At 44.2% G+C, this 14252-nt stretch overlaps 1 protein-coding gene across 1 annotated transcript in view; it reads left to right on the forward strand.

The window, feature by feature from the left end:
* Positions 1-14252, forward strand: part of ARAP2 (ArfGAP with RhoGAP domain, ankyrin repeat and PH domain 2) — a 196585-nt gene that overhangs the window by 112261 nt on the left and 70072 nt on the right. The window lies entirely within an intron of this gene.

Here is a 14252-nt window from a genome sequence, read left to right on the forward strand (position 1 = left end):
TCTCTTGCTTGCTTGCTTGCTTGCTGCCAGGAAGGGGGAGAGGAGGAGAGAACAGTTGCGAAGTTGCATTTTTGAATGATTTGATTGTCATTTATAGCAAACCTCCAATAGCATAAATACCTGTTACATCTATGTCCCAAGTAAATTATTGTCTTACTCTAGGAAACTCATCTGTGTCTCCAGTATTTTAATTCTCTCACAAGCACTGTTTTAATGTCCTAAAATGTATTGCACATCATAACTGAATATGGCAACACAGATGGAAAACTAACACCTTTCCCGGAGACGTTTTTTGAAAGAAACATATTGAAAGGTTCGGTGATATAAAACACAGCCCAACTAGGGACCCAGTGGGTATGCTATTCAAACCATAGTCCAACAGATTAATGCATACCATACATATAATTTCAGAGATATCAGTGCTTGGAAAAGCTTCTAGCTCTAAATCAGATTTTATTATTGCTTTCATTATAATATTTCTGTCAAGCAGAGACAAGTTTTCCCTGAACTGCTTTGATAGTTTAATGGAAATTCTGAACTATTTGGAAGTAATTCCAGCAGGAGCATCCGCTGATTTTTTATGGTGAGCATTAATATGTTGAATTTTTCTCCACTTAAGTCTGCCACCCTAAATTTAAATGCATAGTGTTCACATTATCTGAACCATTAAAAGCCATATGGATATAAGAGCTTTGGCATAGTAATGGTTTCATAGGATATTACTCCATAAATCTCCAGGTTTTCAGCATGCCTGCCAGATATTTATCTGGTAGCGATAAGCAATTTATTGTGGCATGATTTTGAAGAGTTAAAAATACTACTTTAGTATGGTTTCTATTCAGCTTTGATATATGAAGACAGCAGATTAACCCCTTAGTACATCTATATGTAATTCCTCAATATTAAATTCACAGTTGCTTCAACACACAGAAGATGTTAGAAGTTAGTATTGACCAAATGTGTGGTGGTGGTGAAATAGCAAAGCCTCCAGAATTTCCTACTATGTCCATGAGCTTGTGGTCATGTTTTTGTAGTGTACAATTTGCTAAATTGAGTTCCAGGAGCTTCTAGGCATGATAAATCTATATTTTGATATATTGTCATCTTTGGTATTCCTTCATAAGTCGTTTAGAGAAAAACTGCACAATCCAAAATATCAATAAGCAGCTAACGGGAATGAGACAAGATGAGAATAGTTTGTTACAGAACCATAGAACCTTGAAAGTGAACAAAACACTTAAAAATTCTTTGCATCAGTGAATGAATCAAGGTGGCAGATTCCTGCCTCCTCTTTTAAAAAAAATACAGTTGGGGGAAGTAACAAAAATACCTTGGGCAAAATCTTGGCTCCAGTGAAGTCAATAGGAGTTTTGCCATTGACTTTGGTGGACCAGAATTTCATCACATATGGAAACATAAACCATTCAAATGAACAAGAAATGCTGGCAAAGAAAGGAGAGGGGGTGTGTTTAACCACTTGCATAATTACTTATGAATCTTTGTGCCTTAAATTACACTTAAAATATACTTGTGCTGTCATAGCACAGGAGGTTTAGTACATAAAAGTGATTCATAATGTGACAGTCTAAAAGTTTGCTGACAAATTTAACCATAAAGGCAGAGTTTTATTAATCTTGATATTTCTAGTCATAGTAATAAAGCTGAATGGTGTTAAGTTTTAAATTATGTTACCTGAGCAAACCCTTTGCTTATTTCCGAGGCTTAACTTAGGCTCCAGCCCACAGTGAAAAGGAGGAAGGGACCCCACGTGTATTTGAACTTTGAGAAAGCCTTTGACAAATGCTCTTAAGCAAGCTAAGTAGTCATGGGATAAGAGGGAAGGTCCCCGCATGGATCAGTAACTGGTTAAAAGACAGGAAAGAGGTTAGGAATAAATAGTCAGTTTTCAGAATGAATAAAAGTAAATAGCCGTGTCCTCCAGGGACCTGTTCTGGGACCAGCCCCGTTCAACTTATTCATAAATGATTTAGAAGAAGGGGTAAACAGTGAGGTGGCAAAGTTTGTAGATGTTACAAATTTACTAAAGATAGTTAAGTCCAAAGCAGACTGTGAAGAACTACAAAGAGGTCTTACAAAAGTGGGTAACAAAATAGAAGATGAAATTCAGTGTTAATAAATGCAAAATAATGCACATTGGAAAACATAATCCCAACTATACATACTATGATAGGGTCAGCCTAGATGGCTACAGAAGAGTGATAGAAGGCAGATATATTAGTCCCAGATTAAGTAGATCCCTTTTCCCTGGGTAAGGTAACGGGCAGTTCTAGAACAAGCAGGAACCTGCTGGAACCAGTTCAGGCAGGCAGGCTAATTAGGACACCTGGGGCCAATTAAGAAGAAGCTGCTAGAATCAGTTAGGACAGGCTGGCTAATCGGGGCACCTGGGTTTAAAAAGGACCTCACTTCAGTTAGGGAGAGGCGCGTAAGCAGCTGCAAGTGAGAGGATATGCTGCTGGAGGACTGAGGAGTACAAGCATTATCAGACAGCAGGAGGAAGGTCCTGTGGTGAGGATACAGAAGGTGTTGCGAGGAGGCCATGAGGAAGTAGCCCAGGGAGTTGTAGCTGTCACACAGCTGTTACAGGAGGCACTCTAGACAGCTGCAATCCACAGGGCCCTGGGCTGGAACCCAGAGTAGGGGACGGGCCCGGGTTCCCCCCAAATCTCCCAACTCCTGATTAGACACAGGAGGAGTTGACCTGGACTGTGGGTTCCACCAGAGGAAATTGAAATTGGCCAAACTGAGGGCTGCCGTGAATCTCTGAGGTGAGCAAATCCGCCAATAAGCATAGGACACACCAAGGTAGAGGAGGAACTTTTGTCACAATACAAAATTATGGGGTCCAAATTAGTTGTTACCACTCAAGAAAGAGATCTTGGAGTCATTGTGGTTATTTCTCTGAAAACATCCACTCAGCCCTGGTCTACACTTGGGGGGAGGGGGGTCGAGGGAGGGGAATCGATCTAAGTTATGCAACTTCAGCTGCGTGAATAACGTAGCTGAAGTCAACGTACTTAGATCGACTTATCGTGGTGTATTCACCATTGTAAATCAATTGCTGCCAGTCCGCCGTCGACTCCGCCTGCGCCTCTCGCAGCGGTGGAGTACAGGAGTCAATGGGAGAGCACTCGGGGGTCGATTTATTGCGTCTAGACTAGACGCGATAAATTGATCCCCGCTGGATCAATCGCTGCCTGCCGATCTCGCAGGTAGTGTAGATATACCCTCAGTGTGTAGCAGCAGTCAAAAAAGTTAACAATATTAGGAGCCATTAGGAAAGGGACAGATAACAAGACAGTAAATATCATTATGCCACAATATAAATTCATGGTCTGCCCATACCTAAAACAGTGCTTGGAGTTCTGGTTGCCCCATCTCAAAAAAGACATATTTGAAATGGAAAAGGTACAGAGAAAGGCAACAAAAATGATTAGGGATATGGAATGGCTTCCATATGAGGAGAGATTAAAATGACTGTTCAGCTTGGAAAAAAGATGACTAGGGAGATATGATAGAGGTCTATAAAGTCATGACTGGTATGGAAAAAGTGAATAAGTGTTGTTCACCGCTTTACATAACACAGGAATTAGGGGTCACCCAATAAAATAAAAGCAGGTTTAAAATAAAGAAAAGGAAGTACTCCTACAAAAAATGCAAGATCAACCTTTGGAACTCATTGCCAGGGGATGTTGTGAAGGCTGAAAGTATAAGGGGTTTGAAAAAATATTTAGATAGGTTCGCAGAGGATAGGTCCATCAATGGCTATTAGTCAACGTGGTCAGGGATGCGACCCCATGCTCTGCGTGTCCCTAAGCCTCCAACTGCCAGATGCTGGGCCTGGACGATGGGATGGATCAGTTGATGATTGCCCTGCTCTGTTCATTCCCTTTGAAGCATTTGACAGCAGCCCCTGTCAGGACCAGCACCTATCTGACTCATTGTGGCCATTCTCATGTTTTTATGTTCTGTTCTTATGTGTGTACCTTTCACAAAAGAAGAACCTCGCCAAGTCTGGCTTGTGATATGATGCTCACTTCAAAATGGAGGAAGACAGTTTTCAGAGCCTCTTTTTATTTTATTTATTTTAGTTTATAACAATTGTGTGTACCCTGTCATGATTCAGGGCAACTGCACATGCATTTTTCCCTTCAGTTGTTCAGCAAGTTTCCAGCTCCTTAGCAGTTGCCTTTCTCGGGTGGAGACCCATGTCTCCCTCCCTCCCTACTAGGATATTCCCAGGTCGAAAAGTTCCCTGCTTTCACTGTTGTTTCCAGCAAAAGAGAGTCTGCCTAAGCAGACCTGCTTCATTTCTTCCCTCAGAGACAGGGCAATTGCCAACAACTGAAGTTCTCACACAGCACTTCCTATGAAGCCTATTTTATTCTTAAGGTAAAAGCACTGCAGAGAAAACATAAACAAACAATAAAAGAACTACATGCATGCTAATAAGCTTATCAGAGAGTACCCCAACTCTCGCTAAGTCCTTCAGATCCTCAAAAAGGGTTTATTTTGTGGTCACAAATTCATAACAGCATTAGCTCAGAAATAGCACCCTCATGAAAAGTTTATCCCCTTCTTTATACAGTATGAAGGTCTTTGAACTGTAGTTTTCAGGAGCAGGTAATCAGAACACAGCCTGTTGCTCTTCTCACTGTGTTGCTTCAAAAGGATGGATTCAAAGTTGGTCTTTTGCATTCTCCTCCCCACAAGTATCTCCTAGGAAATCCACTTCACATTTTTTGTCCCAAAAAAGTCCTTTGCCATTCCTACTGTCTCCCAGATATTGCATCAGTCCGGTCTTCTGGCTAAAGAAGTTTCATACAATCCCACAACAGTACACAAACATTTGCATTTTCAATAAAATGGTCCCCAAAGGTGTTAAATGTAATTCAGTAAGGCTTAACTTAATTCTATAAGGTTTGCTCATGATATTGCAGGATGCTGTCATATCTATTATATTCCCTTCCAAGCTTTGTGTGGTAGGTGGAAGGCATGTTCCAGGGTCATGTGCCTTTCTTGGAAAACATGGTACTTGCTGGTTCCATTCCATTTAAATCAATAGGGATTCAGTTTCAGAACTTTCATTGATCTCAGCTGTGGAAATACTGTATGTGGAGACGGGGAGCTAGCCTAGTCCCAAACTTTGTAGGGATATTCCTCTTTAAGTATTGCTCCTAACTGTAATAGAAGTATGGATGACTGTCAGGTGTCACACTTAAAATGTTTCTACTAATTTGAGACAGATTTCTTGTTCAAGTAACACATCTCAAAGCAATAGAAACTTTAAAGTGTGACCACTGCTGCAATGGTAAAATAATTATAGCTGTAAATGTATGTATTTTTTGTTATTGGCCCCTGAACCAGGAAACTCACTGGTATGTTGTGTATGTGTTTATATGGATATACACTGAATGTTGATTTGAAACTACTGAGATGGAGGGTCAGCTTTACTAAACACCTAAACAGACAGTTGCCTCAGGCAGCAAAATGTTTAGTGACTGTTTACTTTGTGATTGATGGTGGACGGTGTCTATGAGTCTTATTGCCTGGGGCAATAAGACTCCTAGAGGGCTAGTCTACACTGGCAATGCTAAAGCACTGCCGTGGCAGCAGTTTAATGTGGCTTGTGTGGTCACGGCAGAGTGCTTGGAGAGAGCTCTCCCAGCGCTCTAAAAAACCTGCCTCCACAAGGGGCGCAGCTACCAGCACTGGGGGTGTGGCTCCCTGCGCTGATGCACTGTCTACACTGGCGCTTTACAGCACTGAAACTTGCTGCGCTCCGGGAGGTGTTTTTTCACACCCCTGCGCGACAAAGTGGCAATGCTGTACATTGCCTGTGTAGACAAGCCCAGAGTCTTGCTATGGAGAAGCGCACAAGATTTTCATAATTGTTAATGAATGATGAAAGGCTTGTGAGTAGGGGCCAACTTAAAGATTCTCAGTTAGCACAATATCCGCTCCAATTCATTCTTCTACTTGTGCGGTGCCTTCTTCTCGACAGGATTAGACAATAGCAACATGGCGTCTGGACTGTTTCACAAAGGCACCAGCTGCTCAGGTACAAAGCTAATGGTCAGAGCATATAAATTAAGTGCAATAGGCAGTAGAAGATTGCTCTGACAGAGCTAAATCAGAGTCCACTGTTATCAGAGTCTGTAGTATTTCTCTCTCTGAATTTCTAGCTCCTTGAAAAAGATTTGAGTGAGACAGTCCATTAAGGCAAAACTCCAGTGGACTTGCCAAATTTACAAACCTTTAAACCTATAAAACAAAAAACAAACGCTTGAAATTTATTTTGATTTAAAATTAAAAAAATAAATGCTTGGAATACGGAGGTATTTTGGTTTTACCTGGTGACAGGCAGTAAGACAGAGAAACTGGCTCACCCTTTGCTGCAGCTATTAGGAACAGTAAAAGACTCGTAACACTGTTTTTTAAGTAAATTGGAATCTGTATTGAAAAATGTTCCTTCACCTGCTTCCCTGCCAGAACCTCCTGATCCACCTGCAATATGAATGGAACTCCCCATGGCAGCCCTTATTGCTCACAGTATAGCCTCTCGTTACCTGGAGAACTTCACTGCCTCTCTCCTGCTCACAGACTCATTCCACCATCAGAACTGCTTCCTGATCTTCTCCTTGAAGCAGCAATCTTTTTTCCATCTCCCGTATCTGGAGCTTCCCACAGGGTAGCCTTATACCGCAGCTACGCATACATATCATATTTCATCCCTTGTGTTGGTTCCCCCATCCAGTTTGCTCCTTCATGCTATATCCCTAGTTCTCCTCCAGCCCAGGCACTACCCATTTGGCAAATCCATCTCCCATTCGCGCCCTATGTTTCCCTTGCTCTTCCACTACTGGGAGACTGATCAAGTTGGGTTGGAGAGTCTAGTTGGCTTGCTGGTGGACTGTCTAGTGGGGAGAGGAATAGTGTCTGTGAACAACTGTGGATGAGCAATGGAGCATGTATTATAAATTGTAACATAACATGTAACATGTTGTATAGTTATTATTGCTGGGGTACAAAAGATATTGTACTGTAGAAGGTGTTGGTCAGACTCAGCATTCTTAAGAAAAGGAAGTGTTGACCTCTGGAAAGGTTTATGCTAAGTCACTGGAGTTTTCCTTTAAGGAATAACGAGTTGTTATACAGGCTTATTTTTATTAAAGGTGGTTTCTTCAACAGACACTCCCCCCCCCCCCCCATCCTGTTAAGTATAGGTGAATACTTTCAGACCAGACCAGGTGATGTGATCCAGATGGTGCTTGTTTCTCTTGCCCTTTTCTTGTACTTAAGGTATTTTTTTTCTTATTTAGACAATAACCGCTTCCTACATCATGGCATAATTTAATTATACTAATGGTTCTTTACTTACATTGCTTTCTTGGTTACCCTTTGATGTCAACAGTAAGACTTCTTATGAAATGCAATCATGAGCATAAAATGAGGTGGAAACTACTGACATCTAGGGGTTAATCTAGACATAAAACACAAAGTTGTACATAGTTGAATGGACCTTGTCAGTGCCACCATCATGATGTTGTGCAGGGGTATAAAGACTTTCAGGTGCCATTTGAAAGATCTCTGAACTTTGCCCTTTGTTGTAATACTTGTCTGATTCTGAGCAGCTTCTCCATTTTTGTCCTGTTTCAGTTATCCCCTTCCAGTTAAATAAATATAACAATCTGCTTGGTAATTTTCCACACATACTAATTACTAAGTGTCAGCGGAAAGAATGTGAATTGCTTAGGCCATGATCCTGCAAGCTGCTCCATGCTGGTGGACCTGCTTCCAAGGGCCCAGTCCTGCATTATACATTTCTTGGGGCAGGGACCATTTCACCTCTGTTCTTACCACATTTGGCTGGCACGTTGTCAATGCTCATCATGTCGTTTCTACTCCTAATTTTATGTCATGTGAACCTTTTCATTTGATCAGTTTTGTTTACTGGTAAAGGGAAAAATAGATTAAGATGCTGTGGTTTACTTGCAGCACAGCTCAGTGCCCTTTATGACAGGTGGACCCTGGCTGAAATCTGATTCGTATTTCAATAATAAGCGTTTACTTAGATAATACAGCATTTGCTTAGTATGTTCCACTCTTACAAACCTTAATTTGTACAAACCACTTACTTTTTTGAGTAAGCTTTTAAAATCCTTATTGTAAATCTGCCATTTTGATAGTACATTTTCTTAATTGTACTTCAAATTGTTTGTATTCAGTATCAGACATTTGGAGAGCATTTCATATCTCAGTTGCTGTGCAAAATAATTGTCAGTTTGTATGATGGGCAGGTATTTATAAATATAGTAGAAAAAGGATTTGTTTTCAAAGATTATTATTTCTTTTATAAATTTCAAAGTCCATCTGAGAGTGTTATTGACAGGTGATTCAATCCTGAGCTGAATGAGACATGAGCCCCTTTTACTGTTTTGTTTTGTCTCAGCCTCTGGCTGGATTTCTCTCTCTCTCTCTCTCTCTTTAGTAGTGGGTTTTGTTGCTTTTTTGCTACCGTTTGGTGAAAAATGTGTTGGCAAAGAGATAAGTGACATCAATAGATGATGCTAGAGCCGCAAAGCTGTCCCCCCAAATATATATAGTACTACAGAAAATCTTGTAAACTGTATTACACGGCTTCCCACATACCAGGGAATGCTTCAGAAACCCCCCGCCCCGTTTCCTGTTCATACCACCTTGCTGCTGGTTTGTAACATCACATTCGTACAGACATACATACCCAAAATGGCTTAGGGTTAGTAAAATGTTAAATTAAATGTACTTTGAGGGCTTGCTCATGTCGATTCCGTTCTAGATGTGTGCGCGCCCATGTGCACAGTCGTCAGAGATTTTTCCTTAGCGATAGCCATAAGGTTGGCCGTAGTGCCTCCTTGAGTGCTGCACTCATGCATTGGTATACTAGGCACCCTCTCAGTTCCTTCTCACCGCCTGTGATTGTTGGTCGGAGTGCCTTGTCTTGCATCACAAGAGCATTAGCAGTTCTTACAGTCCATTGTTCTGTCGTCTTTGTTGGTAGTTGATAGGTACTTAGCTAATTAGAGTAGTAGTTTAGGAGTTAGAGTCCCAGCTGGGATTTCGTCTTGGAGTGGGGCATGCCCTGTTCCCCAGGATTTAAGCAATTTTCATCATCCAGCTGACCCATACCCATTAGTGACCCCCATGAGAACTGTTTAAAGTGTTTGGGGGAGTCCCACAGAAAGGATAAGTGCAGAATCTGCAAAAAATTTGGCCTCAAACTCAGAAGGAACAGGGTAGCCACTTGAGGGCCCTCCTCGTGGAGTCTGTGCTTCATCCTACCTTGGAGCCCTCTCGATCAGACTCCATTCCCAGCACGTCTGTATTGGTGCTCAGCACACCGGCACTGGAATCCACCCGGCACCATTTCCTCTCCCCGGTGCCTAACAAGCAGTTGAAGTCGACAGGTCTGCCGGCACCACATAATAAAGGGGCTTTGGGTAAAGGACCTGTGTCAGGCCACGTGCCCTCCCCGGAGCTCCTCAGGGATACTGCTGCAGTCGGACCCCGAGCCCAGCCAGGGAACTGCCTCTGACTCCTAGGAGCGGCAGAGGGTACTGGCCCCTAGTAGGGTCATCTGTGCCTGAAGCGGGCATGGCAGCCAAAGAGCAAGTAGGCTGGCCAGCACAGCAGATGTCAAACCAGGCAAAGGACCTTGCCAGGCCCCAGCATCTACGGGCAAACTGGTGGTGGGACTGCCCCCTAAAGCAGAGAAGTGTTCCTGATTGCAGGCATTGGTCGCCATCACTGTGACCTCAGACCCCGGCACTGCAGCCTCGGTTCCTGGTTAGAAGAGACAGGTCCCAGACATGAAGATCTCCGCCTGAAAAGCATGGGACACCTGAGTCACGACGCCGATCCTTGGACCCATGGTACCGTCGGGGCTCGCACCAGAGTTCACCACAGCGCAGATCACCATTGCCTAGGCGGTCTCCCAGGCATCGATCCACCCTGGTGCGGGATTGTCCCTGGCCATGGCACCAGTCTCCAGCTCCCCAGTACCACTCTTTGGGCAGGCACTGGTTCTTGCCCTCTCCTTACCAGTTGCTGACGAGGGTCAGTCGGCAAACTCAGGAATTTACATCTCCACCTTGGTCACCAATGGCCTGTGATGGGATGTTAGAGGGGGTGGGATCTGAGTTACTAAAGAGAATTCTTTCCTGGGTGGCTGGCTGGTGAGTCTTGCCCACATGCTCAGGGTTCAGCTGATCACCATATTTGGCGTCGGGAAGGAATTTTCCTCCAGGGCAGATTGGAAGAGGCCCTGGGGATTTTTCGCCTTCCTCTGCAGCATGGAGCATGGGTCACTTGCTGGAGAATTCTCTGCACCTTGAAGTCTTTAAACCATGATTTGAGGACTTCAATAGCTCAGACATAGATTAGTTACAGGAGTGGGTGGGTGAGATTCTGTGGCCTGCATTGTGCAGGAGGTCAGACTAGATGATCATAATGGTCCCTTCTGACCTTAATGTCTATGAGCCTATGAAAGGCGGGGCCAGGTTGTCTCTCTTTTGCCAGGAAGCCCTCAGGCTCTGGAACTTCTGTGTACGACACGGCATCCATTTTGTAGCTGCACACCTCCCCAGGGGCAAGAACACTTTGGCAGATCACCTCAGTAGGACCTTCTCATCCTGCCACGAGTGGTCCCTCCATCTGGAAGTGGTCAGCTTTATCTCCCAGAAGTGGGGAACTCCCCAAGTGGACCCGTTCACATCCAGGCAGAACAGGAAACGCCACATTTTCTGCTTGATTCAAGGGATCGACGGAGGCTCCCTGTTAGATGCTTTTCTGCTCCTGTTATCGGGGGCTCTGTTGTACGCCTTCCCTCCAGTGCTGCTGATTCACAGAGTCCTCATGAAAATCAAGCAGGACAGGGCGAAGGTGATCCTCATAGCGCCAGCTTGGCCCCATCAGCACTGGTTTGGCACGCTGCTGGACCTCTCGGTGGCTACTGTTACAGCTGCCACTTGAGGACTTACTGTCCCAAAACCACGGCAGTCTTCTGCATCTGAACCTAACGGTGCTCCAGCTGACCGCTTGGCTATCGCATGGTTAAATGTGGAGGAGCAGGAGTGCTTGGCTGCTGTTCAGCAGGTCCGGTTGGGCAGCAGAAAGCCCTCCACCAGTGCGACTTACCCGGCCCAATGGAAGTGGTTTGATTGTTGAACCTCGGATAAAAGTATTTGGCCCGAGCAGGCCTCGCTGCAGTTGATCCTGGACTACCTTCTGCATCTCAAGCTCCAAGGCCTGTCCTTTTCATCTATCAAGGTTCATTTGGCCACTATTCAGCCTTCTGCCCGCCGCTTGAAGGTAGGTTGGTTTTCACCCAGAACTTGACTGCCAGGTTCCTCAAGGGCCTTGAGCACTTCTACCCGCGCGTCAGGTACTCCGTTCCGTCATGGGACTTAAATCTTGTGCAGTCACGGCTCGCGGGACCCACTTCGAGCCTCTGACTTCCTGTTCTCTCCTCCTCCTGTCCTGGAAGGTCGTGTTCCTAGTTGTGATAACATCCGCCCACCAGGTAACTGAGATTAAGGCGCTTACCTCAGAACTGTCTTCCACAAAGACAAGGTCCAGCTGCGGCTGCACCTGGCTTTCCTGCCCAAGGTGGTCTCAGTTTCATATGGGCCAGGACATTTACTTACCTGTCTTTTTTTCCAAAGCCGCATTAGTCGGAGGAGGAACAACATAGATTGCATTCCCTAGATGTCAGGAGGGCGCTAGCCTTCTACATCGAAAGGACCAAGCCATTCTGCAAATTGACGCAATTGTTCATTGTGATAGCCAACATGATGAAAGGTTGTCCAGTGTCTGTTCAAAGAATTTCTTCTTGGATCACTGCCTGCATTCACTGCTGCTATGATCAGGCAAAGGTGCCACGTCCAGTGATCATAATTGCCCATTCAACCAGGGTGCAAGCCTCTTTGGCAGCTTTCCCAGCCCATGTGCCTATCCAGGACATCTGTAGGGTGGCCACCTGGTTGTCCGTCCACATGTTCACGCCCCATTACACATTTACCTAGCAGGCCCCGGGTGATGCTGGCTTTGGTAGAGCAGTACTGCAAGCCGCTAGGCTATGAACTCCGAGCCCACCTCCAAGGATATTGCTTGAGAGTCACCTAGAATGAAATCCACATGAGCAAGCGCTCGAAGAAGAAAAAATGGTTATCTACCTTTCCGAGGTGTTGCTCAGATCCATTCCATTACCCACCTTCCTACCCCTCTGTTGGAATTGCCGGCAAGAAGGAACTGAGAGGATGTACGGTTTGCAGCGCCTAATATACCAATGCATGAGCACGGCACTCAAAGGGGGCATTACAGCTGACCCTACAGATACTGCTAAGGCAAAAATCTCTAACGACTGCACCTCGGCACGCACACACCTAGAATGGAATGGGCATGAGCAACACATCTTGAAGGGCAAGAGTTATGAAAAGGTAGGTAACTTTTTTTTTTAAATACATAGCACTGTTAGCTGTACCCACATTTTGACCGTCTCATAAGATTTAGATTAGAGCTTGGCAACAAAAGAGTGTGTAACTCAAGTTAGTAAATTAGTTGAAAAATACATTTTTTTTCAGGGAACCAAAACTATTTGCTAATTTGGCGAATAGTTTTGACTGGGGAAAAAAACCTGAAAAAATAATAATCGTAATTTTGTAAACCTCAAAATGTTTCAGTTTCGACATCTCATTTTGAATTGAGATTTTTCTAAACAATCTGTCATTTTGAATTGACGGTTTGGTTCCAAAATGTTGTTCGATCAAAATGAAATGAAAAACTGGGAAGAGGGGGGGGGGGGGAATTTTGGTTCACAACAAACTGCATTTTTCTCAGTTCACCAACAGAACTGAAAAATCAATTACATGCTCAGGTCTAATTTAAATGAAACTGTAATATATTTGCTGGGGGAGGAGGATTTGAGTCCAGTGATTTTTTGGGGTGTGAGGACGGGGCAGTAGCCATGGCTGGATCTCATTGCCCCCCTCTCTCCCTGTGCTGTGCTGCTATACATGCTGAAACCGCTTCTCCAGCTACTCCTGCCTGCTTGGCTGTCTCTGCCCTGGAGTTTGGGGTAGGGTCGATGTTATATTTTTGGGAGAAGCTTGAATACCTACTTTCATACACTCAGAGTTTAAGGCCAGATGGCACCTCGTGCATAACATAGCCCAATGCCCTGTCCAGCAATCGCAGCCAAGTTCTGCAGTAGTAGCAGAATTTTCCAGCCATGGAATCCTGGAAACCACAGGGCTGTCATCAAAATATAGCTCTCCTTTTCTTCATTCTTTGTTACAAGGAAGCCAATGCCACATTTGCTCCTTTACTAGAATTAGGATCTATTCTGACAGCTTTCAAATTTTAGAAAACAAAGTGATTATCAAGTTACAGTGTATTTTGGTATGCCACTTAGTGACTCTGAACTGAATGGAATAACCTGACGACGCTGAAGATATTTGTACCTAGAGTATCCTGCTTTCCTATGTGTATTAGAATTCTGTGGGTAGTAGAAAAGAATTTATTGAGGTTTCCATTCACTTCCTTTGAGCGATATTCAATCACAAGATAAATCCTGCTATTTTTCAGCAGCAAAAAGAATGAATAATGCATAAGTGTGACTTTGCAGAGAATGCTCTGCCCATCATATTGGAAAAGAACTGAAAGGATCCTTCCCCTCTTCACTAGCATTCTGAATGGCTGCCAAAAGGTGCTTGGGAGCAATGCATTATCTACTGTCAACCTCTGCCTCAAGAGTCTGAGAGCACGGCCCCGGCAAAGCTCTCCTCTCTTTGTGCCCAGTGTGAAACAAACCAGCCTAATCGTTTGCCAAATGGTACAATGTGTGCTATCAGATAAGGACAGGTGGTGAAGCAGTACTTCCGAACGAGTGGTACTGGGAGCCAAATTCTCAGAGAAGCAGTTCAAAATGGTGACTATAGTGGCTCACCTTTCTGCAGCCCCAGAACGATTTGTATTTTCATAATCCCTATTGGAGCACACAGGGAGATTTAAAATCAGGCCAGATAAGAGCACGTCTATTGTCTGGGTACATATTTGAAAAAGGTCTCCAAAGTGCAGGGCTGCGTCAGTACCTGCTGCGTTTTGCACCTCTGATCCTGCCACAGGACCTGGCAGGCCTGAAAGCAACTGAGGCATCACTTGGCTGGTCTTGGCTATGCTGCAATGTGCTATGA

This window comes from Lepidochelys kempii, chromosome 4 (assembly GCF_965140285.1).
Source record: "Lepidochelys kempii isolate rLepKem1 chromosome 4, rLepKem1.hap1, whole genome shotgun sequence".
NCBI lineage: Eukaryota > Metazoa > Chordata > Testudines > Cheloniidae > Lepidochelys > Lepidochelys kempii.